Source organism: Hordeum vulgare, chromosome 6H, assembly GCF_904849725.1.
Source record: "Hordeum vulgare subsp. vulgare chromosome 6H, MorexV3_pseudomolecules_assembly, whole genome shotgun sequence".
NCBI classification, from domain to species: domain Eukaryota; kingdom Viridiplantae; phylum Streptophyta; class Magnoliopsida; order Poales; family Poaceae; genus Hordeum; species Hordeum vulgare.
Genome location: NC_058523.1, coordinates 238026248 through 238047277, shown reverse-complemented (window position 1 = coordinate 238047277; position 21030 = coordinate 238026248).

Below are 21030 nucleotides of genomic sequence, written 5' to 3'. Positions count from 1 at the left end.
GCGGCCAGGGCGCTCTCAAGTTGGGCCTGGAGCTCCGCCACCTCCTCTTGGAGGTTGTCGAGTTTAGGCTTCTTGGAGGAGGGCGCACTGGAGAAGAAGGAGGATCAACCCAAGGACGACAGATGGTAGTGAAACACTTGTTTTCTCTTACGACAGCCTTAGCCCACCTGTGACGGAACATCGTCGCATCGTGCTTTCCAGCATAGTTAAGCTCCCAGATCTCTTCTACCATTCTGTAGAATCTTTCAGTTGTGCTGTTGGAGTCGATCGCGCATTCAGTCGTCACCCCTAAGTTCTCGTAATCACTGTCCATGTCTTTGGCCTCCATGTAGAATGTGTACCCATTGATATCGTATGCCTCATAGGACAAGAGTTTCGGCACGGTGCCCTGTGCTAAGACGTGTACGAGAAACCCGTCTGCATTGCCCTCTTCGGGCGGATTAGCACGAACCTGCTCTTTGAACCAACGCAAGAAAGTGGCGTTGTGCTCTATAGTAACTTCGTTGTCCGTCTTGCGAATCCCCTAATCACGGCACTTCTTTGCGATGATTTCTTTGTGAAGTGTTACATAATCATCTACCACATCTAGGTCTTGTAGCACTACTAAGTTAGCCCTGTCAAAGTCGCCCGTCGATCCGTCTAGTCCACGTGCAATTCCCTCTGGCGGTTGTTGTGACCTTCTCCTACGAGCCTCCCATGGTGCTTGTTGACGGGCATACCAACAACAGGGTCTTCTTTGCCCATATAATTCTCGCAAAAGGAGATTCACTCTTGGGTCAGATACCCCTCGACGACGCTCCCCTCGGGATGAGCCATGTTATGAACGAATACTTTGATCACCCCATTCATCCTCTCAAACGACATCATGCTCTGAAGGAATGTCGGTCCGAGGTCGATGATGCCGTCCACGATGTGGACACACAGATGCACCATGATGTCAAATAATGCGGGCGGGAAGTACATCTCAAGCTCACATAGTATGACAACGATCTCTTCCTATAGCCTTCGCAGCTGCTTCACATTGATGGACTTTCGAGAGATAATGTCGAAGAAGTTGCAGAGACCAGTAAGTGTCTCATGGTCGTGCTTTTTCATTATCCCTCTAATGGAAACCGGGAGTATATGCGTCTTCATCACGTGACAGTCATGAGACTTCATCCCACTGAACCTTTTCTTCTTGGTGTCTAGAAATCTACTTATCTTCACACAGTAACCGGAACTAAATTTGATTCCCATCAGGGACTTGACGAATTGATCGATCTCCTTTGGACTTAAGGTGAAGAAAGAAGGAGGCAACAATTATGCTCCTTCTTGTTGACTTTTCTTCCCCTTGGCCCCGTCGCCGTCTACGTCTTTGTATCTTCCGTTGACTTTTTATGGGGCATGTGGAGATCCCCCCTAATCTCCAAATCCTCCAAGTCTTTCCTTGCCTTCGGCCCATCCTTGGTCTTCTCCGGCATGTTCATCAGTGTGCCAAGCAAACTCTCAAGGACATTATTCGTTATATGCATTTGATCAAGGCAATGAGGTGTGTCGTGATTGGGCCAGTACTCCATGTCCCAGAAAACGGACCTCGTTTTCCATACCTTGAGCAGCAGAGCCGGCGCCTTTTCCATCTTTCCCGACGCGGGGCACTGTTGCCAAACATTCAACAGCTCGTTGATTTTGGCGCTGCTCCTCTTATGTGGAGGTCCTCGATGCTCATCAAAACCATTGAATAGATCTCCATGTTTTCTCCACGGGTCATCCTTTTGGAGCCATCTACGATGCCACATGTACACCATTTTGCCAGACCCGCCATATTTCGTTGACTTAAGCTGCTGAGACGTTGTATCATCCATGCACCTTGTGAATCCGCTGTATCCGTGGCACACCTGGCCTGAGGTGTACCCATAACCGAGATAGTCGTGCACCGTTGTCATCAGCGCAACTCTCATATAGAAATAATCTCTGGTGCCGGCGTCCCATGTCTTGACCGGCGATTTCCGTAACATGGCTAGCTCCTCTTTCAAAAGCCCCATATATAGGTTAATATTATTTCCTGGTTGTTTCGGCCCTTGAATGAGCATGCTCATGTGTATGTACTTTGTCTTCATGCACTTCCATGGGGGGAGGTTGTACATCCATACAAAGACGTGTCATGTGCTTTGATTGGTGCACTGGTTTCCAAACGGATTCATGCCATCGGTACACGCACCAAGCACAATGTTCCTTACATCTTCTTCGAAAAAACGATATTCAGCATTGAGTGCTCTCCACTGGCTACCATCCGTGAGGTGTCTCAACTTCGGACCATCTCCATCATCAGGCTTCTTCCTCTCTGCGTGCCAGCGCATGAGCTTTGCTTCCTTAGGATCTACGAAATACCGCTGAAGACGGGGAGTGATCGAAAAGTACCATACAACTTTCCGTGGATCTTTGTTTCCTACCTTCTTGTATCGAGAAACATTGCACACTAGACACCTCATTTTTTCAACGTGCTCACCCCGATAAATAATCCAATCGTTGGTGCACGCGTGTTATCTAATGTGCGGCAGATCCAGAGGGAAACGATTTTCTTGGCCTCATCGACACTAGTAGGACACAGGTTCCCCGCAGGAAGAACTTTACTTTGTAGATACTTCAAGTGCTCATCGAGGCTATTGTTTGTCCATTTGTGTTTGGTCTTCGTCTTTAGAAGTTCGAGCGTGAAACTCAAGCGGGTAACCTCGGGATCGCAACCGTCATATAATGGAGTCTTCGAGTCTCCTTCAACTTGCGCCAGCTTGGCCTCCTCTGTATCATCAACTGTGTCGTTATTCGTACTCTTGCGAAGCAGGTCTTGAACATGAGGGTCATGCACGACTGAACTTAGTAGCATCGAAGTCTGCGGCATGTCCATCAACTCTTCTCCGCCATGTCTAGACTCTGCTACTTTGCCGTGTCAAGAATCTTCTCCGACACCATGTCCAGACTCTTCCCTGCCGCCGTGTCCAGACTCTTCACAATGGTCTTGTCCGACACCATCGTCCTCTTGTTGATCGGACATCTCTTCATCTAGACCCATGTCATTATTCCCTGCCATGTGGATGTCCTCATCATCATCTTCACTTATCCATCGAGTATAGCCATCCATGAAACCATTGATCAGCAAGTGGGCCTTCAAACTGCCACGATCAAAAGGGTCCAAAATTACTCCTTCTTTGCATCTTGTACACGGACATCTAATCCCAGTCCGTTTATTTTCATACATGTCCATAATCGTGGATTGCAAGTATCGCTCCACCTTCCTACCACTCACCTTCATGACTACAAGGTATAACAAGCAAAAGGGTCATAAACAAAATGCATGCATATAAAAATTTGGCATGACCTTGCCTAAAAATAGTATATATCGAGTTTGCTCGTAATTCGCCGAAACGGAAATAAATCGACATTTCGGCAAAACATAAGCAACTCACGGGTCATGTCACTCACACAATATCCCTTCATATCGCAAACACACATATTCCCATTATTGAAATGCACAACTTTTTACTCACATATATATATCCCGAGAGAAATTGGGCACGGCTAAATAATGGAGAGGTAACAATGGTCGAGAACTTATAGAGAGGAAAGGAAAAAGGAGGGGATAGGGAAAAGGGGGAGGAAGGGGGAGAGGGGGTGTGTATGGGTGAAATGAGGGCAACAATGGTGGAGGGAAGGAGAAAATATGGGATAGGTCAAAGGGGGGAGGGGGAGAGGTGGCGTGTGTGGGTGACAGGGCAACAATGGTGGAGGAAAGGAGATAGGAGGGGATAGGGCAAATGGAGGAGGAAGGGGGAGAGGGTGTGTGTGTGTGGGTGATAGGTAGAAGAAAGAGAGAAGGGGGGAAGGACAAAGGAGGGAAAAGGGGGAGAGTGTGTGTGGGTGTAAATTAAGTTGCCCACGTGTAGCAGTACCGCCGGTTCCAAGGAAGCGCTACTGCTATGGAAATTAGCAGTATCGGTTTTTACAATCCAGCGCTACTGCTACACGTACTGTCGGTGTGGCCTCGTTGGGCACCGTTTAGCAGTAGCGCTTTTTCCTGTCCAGCACTACTGCTATGGAAATTAGCAGTCGCGTTGGCTCCAGGGAGGCGCTACTACTACAGATACTGCGGATGGCTTCGTTGGGCTCTATTTATCAGTAGCGCTAGAACTAAAGCGAGCGCTACTATTACGGTAGTTATGAGTAGCACTTACTATTTCCAACGCTACTGCTAAGTAGCAGCAGCGCGTTGTATTTTCCAGCGCTACTACTAGGATCCTACATATAAGGTTTTACTTACTAGTGTTTTGTGGGCAATGGACTTTTTTGAAAACTTACATAAATTGAAGACATCTAAATGAATGATTTCGCATGTGTTAAATAGGTTTTAGAGCAAATAACTACTTTAGAAAATGTTGGTTTCAATTTTACAAATACTAATGGAATATTTGTATCCCAACCATGATTTTAGTTTTCAAAATTGCCGAAATATTAATTGAATTTTAAATTTGAGAAGGGATTTAAAATGAGATTTGATACAATATGATCTTGCACTCTTTAGCAAAATTGATTAGCTTAATGTTGTGATCACTATAGCTTGATTACATATGTTATTGCAGCTCATTACATTTGGGATGTAACAACGAATGGTCTAAGTGTTCTTGTAGTGACTTACTATAAATCAGAATATCATCGAAGTATACTACCACAAATCATTCAATAAAAGCTCACAAAACTTCATTTATTGCTCTCATGAAAGTAGTAGGTGGATTAGTCAATCTAAAAGGCATAACTAACCACTCATATAAACCAAATTTAGTTTTGAAAACAGTTTTCCATTCATCACCTAGTTTCATATGAATTTGATGGTAGCCACTACACAAGTCCACATTAGAAAACACAATTGAGCCACTAAGTTCATCAAGCATGTCATCTAATCTAGGAATTGGATGACGATATCGACTCTTGATAATATTAATGGCTCTACAATCAACACACATACGCAAAGTACCATCTTTTTTGTAACAAGTAAAATGGGTACATCCCATGGACTAAGTGATTCCTGAATGTGACCTTTGTTTAGTAGTTATTGAACTTGTTGTTGAATGTCCTTGGTCTCCTCAGGATTAGTTCGGTATGGTGCACGGTTCGGTAGTGAGCTGCGAGATATCAAGTCAATTTGGTGTTCAATTCCTCTCATATGTGGCAGCCCTGGTGGTACTTCCTTCGGGAAAACATCATAATACTCCAGCAAAAGGTTAGCAATGACATGAGGCAAAGAAGAAGGAATATCCTCAAATGAAAACAAAAAATCTTCGCAAATAAGAGCATAACATTCATCGATGTGAGCATCTAACGCAAAAGTTTCATCATGTGTTGCTAAGAAATAAGCACCTTTTAATTTAATTTCATTTGGTGCATTAGGTTAAGATTTTTGCATATTATTAAATTGGTCTAACATATGAACAATTTCCTGATTTTCAGATTTCACAAGTTCAATATTATTGTTTCTCGTAGTCCTAGCATCATCATATTTTAATAATTTCTTAGGATGTACTGATTAGTTTTACCATCATGTGTGTAGAATGATTTTATATCCATTATGTGTGAGAATGTACTGATTAGTTCTAACATCTTGTAAACTTTGTTTACCATAATGCCATGGATGTCCTAGTAACATTGAACAAGATTGCATGGACCCAATATCAGAGTCAATGTGTCATGGTATGAACCTAAAGAAAAAGGAACTCTCACCATGTGTGTTACCTTTACCTTTCCACCATCATTAAACCATTGAATGAAGTAAGGTTGTGGATGTTTTCGGGAAGGTAGGGAGAGCTTCTCCACCTTGTCAATGATTGCTAAATTGTTACAAGTCCCTCCATCAATGATCATGCAAACAGAACGCTCCTTGACGACTCCTTTGATGTGGAAGAGGTTGTGACGTTGGTATTTCTTTTCTTTGACAATATGAGCACTAAGTACACGGTGTGATATAAGACTAATGTACTTATCAGCGTCGTCAGCGATCACGTGTTCTTACTCTTGCCCTGGTCTTGTGTCATCGTGTCACAACCTATGTTTGTAACACTTTGCCGCATGATGTTTCTACAAAATTTAGAACCATTTAAAACTTGTTTTGTGATTGTCATGATTGATCAGGTTGCTACCTGCTTGTGTGTTTGTTTGTGTTTTAAATCATAAAAATATTCTTCTCTATAGAACTCCTCTCCTTGACCCCAAACCCTTGCCCAATGATCATGCCATGTGTATAGGACCACAAATCAATTTTATAAACTATTATTTCATCAAAAAGGCTTTTATTTATTTAAATCTTTGAAAAACCCGTGAGTTGACATTTGTACTACAAGTCCTCAATTTAGGAGGCATGTTTTACCCCAAAGATTTTATTTGGATCCTATTATTAAAAAGAGTTCACAAAACCACAATATAATAATTTTAAAAATTATTTTCCTATTTTATTTATATAACTTTTTTAGAGGCTAGAAATGATCTTTTGTGGATGAAAATTATTTTCTTACTTCAAAAATATTTGAGAAAATTTTGGGAAACATAGTAGACATATATTTCCATACATAAGAGTTTCAACACATGGTCATGTTCAAAATATTGGGCAAAACCCTCAAAACCTTTGTGCCTATTTCAAGCGTTTGAAATATTTCCATAGGAAATATTCTCAATAAATTCTAGAAAAATTCTACCAAGTCATGCCTGTTATATGAGGTGATCGTGCAAAGTTTCATCTCAATCCAAGTTAATTTGGTCCACCAAAATATCCCAAAACCCTCTTTGCCGAGAACCAAATTTGAGCAACTTTACATTACCAAGTTTATCCAATTAATCCCAAACTTTAGAGGATTGGTCTAGCCCCCAAATAAGGATGCTACACCAAGTTGTACATTTGTGGGAGATGAATTTATCACCTAGGACCACACGAATATGATTCTGCCTATTTCGAGGGATTTTCATGTTTACATTGCCAACTTTGGTCAAATCAGGTCAAACTTTGTGATCCCTATTGATTTTCCCACAATCCCATCATATAACATTGCACAACAATTGGTCAAAGGAATCTTTCCCGAAACCGCATCAAACACCTTCTTGCAGAATACCAAATCTACTGCTAGGGCATACAAGGCTATTCCCCTTCACCCCAAAACTTTACCACGGCCTTATAGAGACCTCCAGCACCCCGAGTAAGTTTCCTCGCGCCCAAATCCATGATTGCAGGGGCGAAACCCCACTTGCAACCCCTTGGACATCATCTTTCCTCCCCTCTCTCTCTCTCTTCTGTCTCTCACCCATGGTCACTCGAGAGCAACCAAAATCACTTTCTAGTTGTTTATCCCCCAGCTATTGGACACAAGTGGCTGCACCAGAGCGCATTAGTGGCTCCATCATGCCGGCCAAAGTCACGCTCTGGAGCGTGCTATAGGGATGGTCGAGCGCTAACCTGCTCCGTGCCCATCCCCTGGCCGCCTCGAGCCACTCCCCTCACGCCAATCAAGGCCCCTCGATGTCCGGGACAAGCTACACTCCTTTTCCCTCTTCTCTCTCCTTGCAACAACTCTCCCTAGCGCGTGCCCGACGCGGCTCGAGCCGGCCAATGTGAGAGCTCGCACGCGTGCACTCCCCCTCTCTCCTCTCCTTCCCTGTGGTCGTGGACGACCCCCAGGAAGACCCCCCAAGCTGCCTATTTCTTCTCTCATGTCCCTAGTGACCGTTGCAGCCAACTATGGCGCACGGGTCCACGGTGGTCTCACGCCCCGCCTATATAAAGCCCCCTCGATACCCCCTATCCCCTCTGGTCTCTCTCCCCTCCTCCTAATCGAGCACCAGTGTCCCCATTCCACTTCCCAAGCTCCCTAAGCTCGAGATCGAGCCGGAGATCCGCCACCTCGGGTTGCCATCGATCTAATGGCAACGAGTCGTTCCGGCCCTCCTTCTTCTTCCTCCGGCCCTGCCTTGCTCTCCTCATATGTTCCCACTCTCCCCCTCCCTTTTAGCTGGAGGAATCAACCCTGATGACCACTTCCTGAAGCACCTCTACCATGGGACCTCGTCACCGGTGACTTACTACACCCGGCTCCTCCCTCCACCACCACTCGAACGACGACTCACCCCTGGATCCATTCCCACCCCTGGCTACCCATGCCATTCCCTCTCCGTCATCGATGATCTCGATGCCCCTCTCTGTCTTGAGGTTGAAGATGATAGTCGGGGGCCACATGTCATCCTCACCGCTCCCTCGACTCCCCTCTCTACCATTGGTGTCTGGGCCCCGCCTATCGGGTTTAAACCCTGGCGGGTAAGTGCACGTGGCCCGCCTGGGCTCGTTTCGCTCGTTGGGCCGGTTCGGCCAGCGGCTTGTGCCCGAGGAGGCATAATTCCCTTTTCTTTTAATTTTGTTTTTGCAGAGACTAGAAAAAAGCCCCTAAATATGAATATTGGTTCAAATGCAATCATTCCAATTCCTAAAATCTTCTAAAAACCTAAGTTGTTTAATGGTATAACCTGTCTAATTTTCAAAGAAGCTTTTACACACTTTTTATTTAAAAACTTGGTTTTAAATATTTTAACTATGTGTTAAGATGGTTTTCAAAATTTGTACACTTCAAAATCAAAATCGAATAATTTTCACCAATCTTGTAGGTACCCTACTATTTAAAACAAATGTTGTGACGTTTTTAGGAAGACTTTATTTTCTCTGTTTTTGTTGTGTTCTTATTTTTTCCCGTTAATATTGCGACGATAATTGCATTGTTGACGAGGTACTTGGATGAGAAGACTTTGAAGATCTCGAAGTCTTTGTTGAGCCAGACAAGCACCCTTTGACCATGAATTAGAAACTATTTTTATTGATGTCATATAGCACTCTGATCCGATCTATTGAATCATGTTGAATCGATGACCACCTTGGTGGGTTGTTTTGATAACACCTCGTTGACACTTGCACTTGACCATGACCCTGCCTTCCTATGAGGTTTGTTCGGGTGGGAAGTAGTTAGGTTGCTCGGAGTTGCTAAGCAAATGGGATGGGAATATGCATGGTGACGATGAAGGAACTGATTTTAAATACTTTTCGAAAACCCCATCGGGTGCCACAAATACCCAAGGGAGATGTGTTGATCTAGGTAACCACTTGATAAAGAAGTGGTATACCGAGGCAAGTTGTGTTTGTGGTTTTTAAAATGGGATTAGCTTTAAGATTTGCTCACCGTCCTAATCTTACATGTGTGACCATGATACCCCTTTATGGGACGTGGCCTTGTTGATTACCTTGGTCAATGCTAGCAGAGAGCACACATTACTAGTGGAAGGAGGGCCGAGTCACCTTCTCCAGATGGGGTCGTGCCAGGTAGGGCAACCATGAGCTATTTTCATACGCACTGGGCACACTGTTGCATGCCCACATGGTTGGTACGATCTAGACCAAGGCTCGTATGATGTACACCATCAGGGTTGGCACCAACCAGCGGACTCTTTGTTTAGTGTCGCCAGGGGAAAGACATTGTTCGGCTGCTTACGTCGGGTATGTAATATAGCGCGAGTCATGGATGACATGGAAGTTCCCCGAGTCTTGTTGGTACTACGGGCAAACCTCTATAGAGTGTAATACTATTCGAATAGCCATGTCCATCGTGAGGGATAGTTGGATGACTACTCTTGCGCTACGTCCATGGATATTAAACGGTGTATGTGTGAGAAATATGATGATATGAGAAAGAAGGCATTGTGATTCATGAGCTAGGTCAGATGACATGGCATGATGGGTGGACATGGTATGGTCAACCCTCAGTTGACATAGATATATGTAACATGTTCGTATGGATATTGGTTACCCTATGATGCATACTCTCGAGGATATTGATCATGTCATTGCACTTCAAAATTAGCTTTCTGCAAATTACCTATTTAGTGCTATATCATGCTTTGTCATTACCTTGTTCCACGACATGGGTTGCTTGCGAGTACATTCAAAAAACTCATCGGCTTGCCACTGTTTATTTAATTGGTCAGACATAGAAGAGCAGGAATATGGAAAGAGTTCGTTGGAGACAAACATGCAAACTAGGATGCTTCCTAGTCAGAATGCGTGTAGGGATAAGGCAGATGGCATGGGTTCACGCTTTGTTTCAAGAATTCCGCTCCTAGTTAAGTTTACTTTGTTGGCCTTTGAGGCCCTATCTATCTAAGACTTGACCTTAATGGTCTGTATTTGTATCAGACGGCATGTATACATATAACACTCTTGTTATTCAGCTTTTGTGTGTTCAGTGAGCATTCATCTCTGGGATCACTCTACACGTTCATTCGGTGATCACGACTTATGAGTCGGGGTCCCCACCGAGCTGGTATCAGGTCCATCCTGACTATAGGAAGCCTTAGTTAGCATGGACATGAGATAGGATAAACCCCCTTCCAGAAACTATACCTAGTACATATACTAGGTAGTTGCTGCACTCCTTACCTCTTCCATTCTACTTCAAAGGCATTACTCACACCCTCCCCTTAAACCTTGTAGATGGTCGTTATAATTGAAGACCTCCTAGCATCCGGCTTTCCCCTACTCCTCGAGGACAGCATGGAGAAGTGCTAGTCTTGCCGATCACCCGTTTTCCTCTACCACAAGCACTGGGTCGATGCCACTGATAACCCACAAGTATATGTGATTTCGTTACTTTTTGAGGGTAGAGTATTCAACCCAAATTTATATATTCGACCCAAGTGGATCCAAAAAATATTTGCACGTTTTAGCAGCCGAGTTGTCAATTCAAGCACACTTGGAAATTTAGTATGTGCAGCATAGTGATATGATAGTTTTGATAGTCGTGGTAACAGTAGTAGCAGTAAAGGTAACCGTAGGAGCAGTTTTGTAGTAGTTGTAATAGCAGTAGAAACAATAGTAATTTAGCAAGCAAAATATGTGGAAAACTCGTAGGCACTCGATTAGTGGTATGCTAGATAATATTCATCATATAACATTCACAACATAGGGCAACACAGAACTAGCTCCCGTTCATCGATATAATGTAGGCATGTATTCTGTAAATAGTCATACGTGCTTACGGAAAAGAACCTGCATGACATCTTTTGTCCTACCCTCCCGTGGCAGCAGGGTCCATAAGGAAACTAAGGGATATTAAGGCCTCCTTTTAATAGAGAATGGGAAAAAGCCTTAAAACATAGTGAATATATGAACACCTCATACTATGGTAATCACCGAAAAGAATCAAATTATTATCACTTTGGGTTATGCGGATCGTAACACGTAATAGGTGCATATAACTTGCAAGATCGGATGAGGAGCATAGATATAATAGTGAAAATATAATTGGTTCAGATCTGAAATCATGGCACTCGGGCCGTAGTGACAAGCATTAAGCATGGCAAAGTTATAGCTACATCTATCTCCGAACATAGTGGATACTAGGGATCAAGCCCTAATAAAATTAACTCGATTACATGATGAATCTCATCCAGCTCTTCACCGACCAGGAAGCATATGAAGGGATTACTCACTCCCGGTGGAGAGCATCATGGAATTGGTGATGGAGGAGGGTTGGTCATGACAAAGATCAAAAATTCCCCTCTCCACAACCCCAAACGGACTCTAGATTAGGGCTCCTGACGAAGAACAGGAGGTCGGGCGACTCCGTATCATGAAACGCGATCAAACTTCCTCTCTGATTTTTTCTTAGAAAATAGGAATTTATAGCGCTGGAATTAGGGTAAGCGGAGCCAAATGGGCCCCACTAGAAACCATGCCGCGCGAGGGGGGCCTCGCGTGCCCTGATGTCTAGTGAGATTTTGTGGCCTCCCCTACGGTGGATCTTGGTTACAATATTATATATATATATATATATATATATATATATTGCATAAAAAATCTCCAAATTTCTTCATTCCATTCCGGGAACTTTTATTTCTACACAAAAACAACACCATGGTAGTTCTGCTGAAAACAACGTCAGTTCGGGTTAGTTTCATTTAAATCATGCAAATTAGAGTCCAAAACAAGAGCAAAAGCGGTAGGAAAAGTAGATACGTTGGAGACGTATCAACTCCCCCAAGCTTAACCCATTGCTTGTCCTTGAGCAATTTAGTTGAAAAACTAAAAGTGATAAAGAAAAACTTTTACGAACTCTTTTGTTCTTGTTTACATATACATGCTTAGAGAGTACCTTGGTTTTCCACATAAATCATAACTAATCATATCGACAATAACCCTTAGAAACTATATGAGCTCATATCAATATCATGATCAAATAGCGAGCAACAATAAGATAACTCAGACATCAACACTTTGTGATAACGATCATGATATAATATGGAAACAATGGTATCTCGCTAGCGTTTTCTGAGACCGCAAAACTTAAATGGAGAGCACCTCGAAATTTCAAGCGGCGACTAGACATTGTAATTCGTGGTAAAAGATATATAGTCATGCTGCAAACAATGATTACTAGACACAAACCATGAGGATGAGAACAGTGCTCTCATGTTTGGTGCTTGTTTGAGAAGGTGATGACTCAAAGTAAAACTAAAATAACATGAAAGTAAATAGAAAGTCCCTTTGCAGAGGGAAGCAGGGATTCGCAGAGGTGCGAGAGCTCATAGTGAAAGTAAGAGATAATTTTTTTGGGAGGTGCACCCTTCATGTCGACGTTACAACCAAGGGATATCGATATCTTCCATGCTAAACAAATTAGCGGTGGTTCCCAAGCGGTAGAAGTAAAGATTTACCCCTCCCCTCCACCTCCACCAATCAAACACACTCCACGACTAGCTGAATCCATGGGTGTCGTCCATACCAACAAAAATCCAGGGGGAGCTTTGTTTAATTATTTGCAATTTATGATTCGGGATTGGGAGTCCCTATTACCAGCCCCTCTCGTGCAAGGACGAGTGAATAAACACTGATCATGAGAATAACCCGCTTAGCATGGAAGATACCGACGGCCCCCTGTCGCTCCATGAGAGGTCCAGGCACACAAAACAGAAGTTCATTTGAAATATTAGAGGTGGCACATGGAAATTTACTTGGAACGACAAGGCAATAGAGGGTATAGGTATGTATGGTGGACTCAGCTGGAACAACTTTGTTTCAAGGATTTTGATGCATAAGCAGTATTCCTACTTTGTAGAGGCAAAGGCTACCAAATAGGTTGGGAAGCGACCAGCTAGAGAGCGAAGATGGTCAAGAACATGCTTTATGAATAATCATCGTTGCATACTAGCATGAGAAGGATATAAACACCATGAACATAAATATCATGGAGGTTATGTTTGTTTTGATTCAACTACATGCGTGAACATGTGCCAAGTCAAGCTAGTCGAACATTCAGAGGAGGATACCATATCATCATACTACATCACAACCATTTTAATACATATTAACATTCAAGATAACTCATTGTCCACTCCTAGCTACTTAAGCATGGTATGAACAACTATAATCTCTAATTGTCATTGCAAACATGTTTGATCATAATACACAGAATCATGGATACTGGTCTAAACATATTTACAAAAATAAAAATAGTTTGAGTTCGTACCCGCTTCTCTTTGCCACAGTTACTTCATCAAATATCGTCATTATTGCCATTCACTTGCACGACCGAACAATATGAAAATAATAATAGTGCAAGAGTGCCATGGACTAAGCTGGAATCTACAAAATTTTATTCAAGAGGAGAAGATAAAGTAATATGGCTCTTCATTAGAGCAATAACAATGCATATGAGAGCCACTCAATATTTTCATCGTGGTCTTCCCCTTGGGTATAACTCAAAGAAGGGAAAAGAAATTCAGAGAAACACACTTAAATATTTTTGGAGTTTTTAGTTTTTCAAGAAGAAAGCAAACTAAAGAAAGAAATACTAAAACAAGAAACTATTTACACGTGAAAGCTGCCAACAAGTAAAAGAAGAGAAAATAAATCTTTTTGGTTTTTCTTTTAGTACTTCAACTAAATTACTACAGAAAGAAAAACCGAAAAGAAGTGAGAAATATGTTTAGATTTTCTGCAAGTTTTTCAAACACACAAGAAGAAGGCCTAACCAGGATAGCACAATGCAAGAGTGTGAACACCAACAACTAGAATATGCAATCATGAATGTAAAGACGGTGGAAACACGTACTCCCCCAAGCTTAAGATTTTGGCCTAGCTTCGTAATCACCACCCGTAGTAGTCGTACGGCCTCATTTCGAAGTGTTTTGTGGCGGCACCTGAGAGTCCCACTCGTGGGGCTCCTGCTCGGCCGCTGCCTTAGTGTTCCGGTAGGCAATAAAGTCCTCACGCATGATTAAGTATCCGTTCCTACCAATATAATCAAACAAAGCAGGTGCAGGCAATGGGATAATATCTCGGGAAACATCACTAAATACTAAGTTATACGGGAGGTTACCCAAGGAATCATCGGTGTCAATAAATTTATGATCAATCATAGACTGGCGATATAGATAATCTTGTGGTAAAAGATAGTCATCATGACGGAAAGGGATGTTAAAGTGTTGCACTAAGTGAGTGGCATAAATACCACCATGGATTTTACGCTTAGATATGTTATTTTGTAAACGTTGAGCAATAATAGCTCCCAAATTAAAGGGGTGATCATTATGGAGTGCTCGATGCAAAATGGCAAGATCGGGTGTGCTAAGGATACTACCCTTCTCCCTAACAGTTAAACACTTCATGATAAATAAAGCAAAGTAGTGCACTGAAGGAAACTGCATGCCCGGGGGTGTGGCTTTCAACACACCCCTCATCTAACCAACTGTTAAGGTGAGAAGGAAATCCTCAAACTCAACCGGTTCGGGTTCTCTTAACTCCTTGTGAGAGGGAATTAAACATATCTCATAGAACTCAGTAAGCGGTATTTTTCGGGTTTCAACATAGAGGTTAAACTACACTAAAGGTGGATCATGCTTATTCAGGAAATAGAAAGTTTGAACGAAGGAATTAGTGAGGGTATGGTATTGGTCACACTCATCCGTGATGAAGTTGGTCAACCCAGAATTTGCCACAAATTTTGCAAACTCATCGTAAAATCTGGCTTGTTCCATGAAAGGAGTATATGGCCATTCGCACGGCCGGACTTCCGTCAATTGCAGAGTGGTGAGTCCAGCAACACACGATTCACCAAGAACCACCTTGGCATTCTTCTTGGATGAACTCCTCCTGAAGAGGTTCATTTTTCCAAGAACAAGTTTTTGAAAAAAAAATGGTCACAAATTAAAGTTAACGAGACTTCACAAGAATGGTAGCAACACCTCATAGGGGTGCCTAGAGCCTAAAACAAGCATTCAAACTACATGGAAATTCAAGAATTCAACATGCAAGCTCATCTACAGCAGCACCTAGAGTAGCTAATTACTCCTAACATAAAAAACTAGAGCAAAAACTAATTGGAGGAGTGGGGGAGTTACTTACCAAGGAGCAATCCCCTAAAAGAGTTTCAGAAACGGAGTTTGGAGCAAAGAGATCGGAATCCACGAGTTTGAGAGCAAGAAAACAAGAAAGAGAGCTAGAGGAATTTTTTTTCGAGGTGAGTGATGAAGTGGGACGAAGTGATAAGTGAGGGGACCCCTGAGGGGCCCACTAGACGCCTTGGTGTCCAGTGGCCACCAGGGACACCCCCCTACAGTTTTTTTAGTGCCAGAAATTTTCAAATATACAGAAAAAATTCATGTAAAAATTTCAGATCATTTGGAGAACTTTTATTTTTGGGCACTTTTTTATTGCACGGGAAAATTAGAAAACAAGATACTCATGAATTTTATTATAACTAACTAAAAATAATAGGGAAAATAAAGTGGGTAGAGAGAGTTGTGCCTACTGAATTCATCAACCTCATACTACTCGAAAATGATTCATTAATAAATTTGATCAAGTCTTATTAACAACCACTTCCAATTAGCATGACCCTGAAGAATTTTTGTAAAACCTAAGTTACCTCCATGGGGATGTGCATATCCCCAACAATAAGTATCTCAAATTTATTTTTGGCTGTAGTTAGAGGTAGTTGAAAACTTTCATTGATGGTAGTCGGAGAATGTTTAGTAACATGAACACCATTCACTTGAAATTATTTCCGCAAAAAATGCACCATATATTCTTTACCATTGACATGAAAAGTGACCTTGCTTTTGTTGTAATCAATAATAGCTCCTACAGTATTCAAGAAAGGTCGACCGAGAATAATTGACATATTATCATCCTCGGGCATATCAAGTATAACAAAGTCTGTCAAGATAGTAACATTTGCAACAACAACGGGTACATCCTCACAAATACCGATAGGTATGGCTGTTGATTTGTCAGCCATTTGCAATGAAATTTTAGTATGTGTGAGTTTACTCAAGTCATGTCTTTTGTATAAAGAGAAGGGCATAACACTAACACCAGATCCTAGATCACATAAAGCAGTTTTCACATAGTTATTTTTGATGGAACATGGTATAATTGGTATTCCTGGATCTCTTAGTTTTTTAGGTACTCCATCCTTGAAGGTACAATTAGCAACCATGGTATAGATTTCAGCTTTATGTATTTTTCTTTTATTAGTGATGATGTCTTTCATGTAGTTAGCATAAGGGACCATCTTTGAAAGATCAATTAAACGAGTACGCAAAAAAGCTGGCCTAAGGATTTCGGGAAAGCGCTCAAATTCTTCATCATCCTTTTTCTTAGTTGGTTTAGGTGGGTAAGACATGGGTTTTTGAACCCATGTCTCTCTTTCTTTGCCATGCTTTCTAGCAACCAAATCTCTTTTATCATAATGTTTATTTTTAGGTTGTGGGTTATCAAGATCAACACCATGTTCTATCTCAACGATATTATCTAGTTCTTTATCATTGTCACGTTGAGCATCTACATGAGCATCACCATTATCATTTTCATTATCACTAGGTGAATGCTCACTACCAGATTGAGTTTCAGCATGAGAGATAGAGATATCATTAGCACTATCAGAAGGTTTCTCTAATTCAGGTTCACTAGAGGTATGCAAGGTCCAATCATTTTTCTTTTTCTTTTCCTTTCTAGAAGGACTAGATGCATCAATATTAATTATTTGTTAGTCTTGTTGAGTTCTTTTAGGACGACCTTCTGGGTATAGTTGATCTTGAGACATAGTTCCTCCTCTAGTCATTACTCTAACAACATGATCATTCATATTATTAGACATTTTATGAAGTAACTCACTATGAGATTCAACAACTTGTTCTGATTGGGTTTGAACCATAGAAGCATGTTTTCCTACACATCTCACATCATTGGTGATTCTAAATAAGAAGTCACTTAAGCGAGCAATCATATCATAGTTTTGTTTCAAGTGTTTCATGCCATAGGAATTGAAATGATCTTGCTTCATAATATAATTATCAAACTCATATAAGCATTGACTAGGAGGTTTATTGTAAGGGATGTCACCTTCATCAAACTTTAAGAGAGGATTTACCTCCACCACCTATGGTGGTGTTTGGAGACCATGGATTTCTTCGATAGGCAGTAAATTCTTGACATCTTCAGCTTTAATGCCTTTTTTCGTCATATATTTCTTTTCCTCTTGCATAGTTCCGTGACTAAGGAACAAGATACCACTCTTCTTCGGAGTAGGCTTACGTGGTGGTTCGGGAAGTGTCCATTCATCATAATTCTTCAATATATTAGTCAATAATTCCTCAACTTGTTTGATCGTCGTTCCCTGAAAATACAACCAACACAACTGTCTAGGTGGTCCCTAGAAAGATTAGTTAGTCCATTATAAAATATATCAAGTATCTCATTTTTATTAAGAGGATGATTAGGCAAAGCATTAAGTAATTGGAGAAGCTTCCCCCAAGCTTATTGGAGACTCTCTTCTTCAATTTGCACAAAGTTAAATATTTCCTCTAAGGCGGCTTGTTTCTTATGAGCAGGAAAATATTTTTTAGAGAAGTAGTAAATCATATTCTCGTGACTACGCACACAACGACAAGCAAGAGTATTATACCAAATCTTATCATCACCCTTTAATGAGAACATAAATAATTTGAGGATATAGTAGTAATTTTCTCATCATTTGTAAATAGGGTGGTTATATCATTTAGCTTAGTGAGATGTGCCACAATAGTTTCATTTTCATAGCCATGAAAAGGATCAGATTCAACCAGAGTGATTATATCTTGGTCGACACAGAATTCGGAATCCTTATCAGTAACAAAGATAAGTGAAGTAACAAACTTAAGATCATATTTCATTCTAGCATTCAAGGATATTTTTCCATCTTGCATAGTAATTTCTTAAGATCTTCTGTATCCTAAAAAGCAACAAATCTCTAGCAATTTCTTCATCTATAACATAAACTTCGGGTATTTCAGGCATTTCGGTTCTAGGATAGTCGTGGCTAAAAGTTGTTTCAATGTTTTCAGTAGCAAAGACTTTATCAGTTTTGATAGTTTGATCCATTTCATCATGCTCAATTTGTTTAGCTCTAGCAAGTTGTTCATCAACAAATTCACCTCGTGGAATAGTATCATCAAGGAAGGAACTAGCATCATCATAAGCATTATTCATAGCAGAGCTAGCATCATCAATTACTTGGAACATATCACGATTAATAGCATGTGGTTCTGGTGTTGCAAGTCGATTGCAGATGGTAGTGCTAGCTGTCAGTTCCTTACCTCCCCTCGTCTCGTCTTGTCTTAGCGGGAACAATCTTGGTTCTTGGATCTTTTATATTATTCATAGTGACCAATAAATAAATATTCCAAGTGACTCAGCAAATATAGCTGTGCTCCCTGGCAATGGTGCCAGAAACGGTTCCTGATAACCCACAGGTATATGGGATTGCGATAGTTTTCGAGGATAGAGTATTCAACCAAAATTTATAGATTCCACATAGGGGAGCCAAAGAATATTGGTAGGTATTAGTATCTGGGTTGTCAATTCAACCACACTTAGAAAATTAGTATCTGCAGGACAGTGATGAGTAGCACACTAATATGATAGTTTTGATAGTAGTGGTAACAGTAGTAGCAGTAACGGTAACAGTAGCAGCAGTTTTGTAGTAGTTGGAACAACAGTAGCAACAATAGTAACTTAGCAAGCACAATATGTGGAGAAATCGTAGGCACTTGATTGATGATATTGCTGGATAATATTCATCATATAATAGTCACAACATAAGGCGACACAAAACTAGCTCCCGTTCATTGATATAATGTAGGCATGTATTCCGTAAATAGTGATACGTGCTTATGGAAAAGAACTTCCATGACATCTTTTGTCCTACCCTCCCGTAGTAGCGGGGTCCATAAGGAAACTGAGGGATAGTAGGGCCTCCTTTTAATAGACAATCGGAATCGTGAACTCCTCAAACTATGGTAATCACCAGAAAGAATCCCAATTATAGTCACTTTGGCGTATGCGGATCATCAGACGTAATAGGTGCATATAATTTGCAAGATTGGAACAGGAACATAGATATAATGGTGAAAACACAAATGGTTTAGATCTGAAATCATGGCACTCGGTCCCTAGTGATAAACATTAAGCATGGCAAAGTCATAGAAACATCTATCTCAAAACATAGTGGATACTAGGGATCAAGCCCTAACAAAATTAACTCGATTACATGTTGAATCTCATCCAGCTCTTCACCGACCAACAAGCCTACGAAGATATTACTCACTGCCGGTGGAGAGCATCATTGAATTGGCGACGGATGAGGATTGGTGATGACGCAGTTCGAAGATTACCCTCTCCGGAGCCCCAAATGGACTCCAGATTAGGCCCCCGGTGAAGAACAGGAGGTGGCGGTGACTCTATATCGTGAAACACGATGAAAATTACTCTTTGATTTTTTCTTCGAAAATAAGAATTTATAGCGCTCGAATAAGGGCGAGCTGAGCCACGTGGACCCCACTAGACACCAGGTCATGCCAGGGGGCCCTGGCGCGCCCTGATGTCTAGTGGTCTGCTGTGGCCTCCCCTCCGATGGATCTTGGTTCCAATATTTTTTATATATTCCAGAAAAATATCCAATAATTTTCCTTCCATTCCGAGAACTTCAACTTCTGCACAAAAACAACACAATGGTAGTTCTACTGAAAACAACGTCAGTCCGGGTTAGTTTCATATAAATCATGCAAATTAGAGTCCAAAACAAGATCAAAAGTGTTAGGAATAGTAGATACGATGGAGACGTATCATCCACCACGAAGGAGTGCCACATTGATGAGGTCATGAAGGCAAACGACTCCCCGACAAGTTGGTTCTTTGAAGGGCCACACATGGAGACACTGGTATTAGTAGTTGAAACAGCTGCACGGAAGGCACTCATCCACCTTCAAGACATCATTCCAGAGATGGCTCACGAGCCGGCTTGTTCCCACTTTCCTCTCAGAAAATATGATATTGGTGAGATTTGGACGTTAATCTAACCCCTGGAGGATAGAACACAACTCAGATTCCAGACCTACCTCAGTCTCTCCACCGATAGTTTGGCTCACAGCGAGATTAAGGAGTTTGTGAATCTCCGAAAGGAACTTCACCACACTTGCGAGCTACTCCGACTAGCTAAGGTGAAGCCAGACAAGGTCAAGAATGATGGAGCCCTCAAAGGACGACCAGCTATCGCTTACAAAGGAGGAGTACCCCCAGCTAGAGATGCACCCACATATCGTCATCTCATGAGTGCAAAGGAGTATCGTGCGCTCTTCATCGATCCACTGGCGAAGCGTCATTGGGATGAACCTCCTCGTCCTCCAACCCCTTCGGCGTGAGACGATGCCCGTACGGATGATAACCAGGAGGAAGACCCAGAGGAGCGCGAGTACGAGACTGAGCACTCTACGACTTGAGTCTGAGAACCCCCTAGGGTAGGATAAGTCGTGTATCCCTCATGCGAAGTCGAGTCCGTGTAACGGTTCATATGAAACCATGTGTGCTTGTTTTTCGTTTTACTTCTTGTGTTTCGATGTAAGTTATGCTTTTCCTTAGGCAACATGTAAGCGACTACATCACCTATC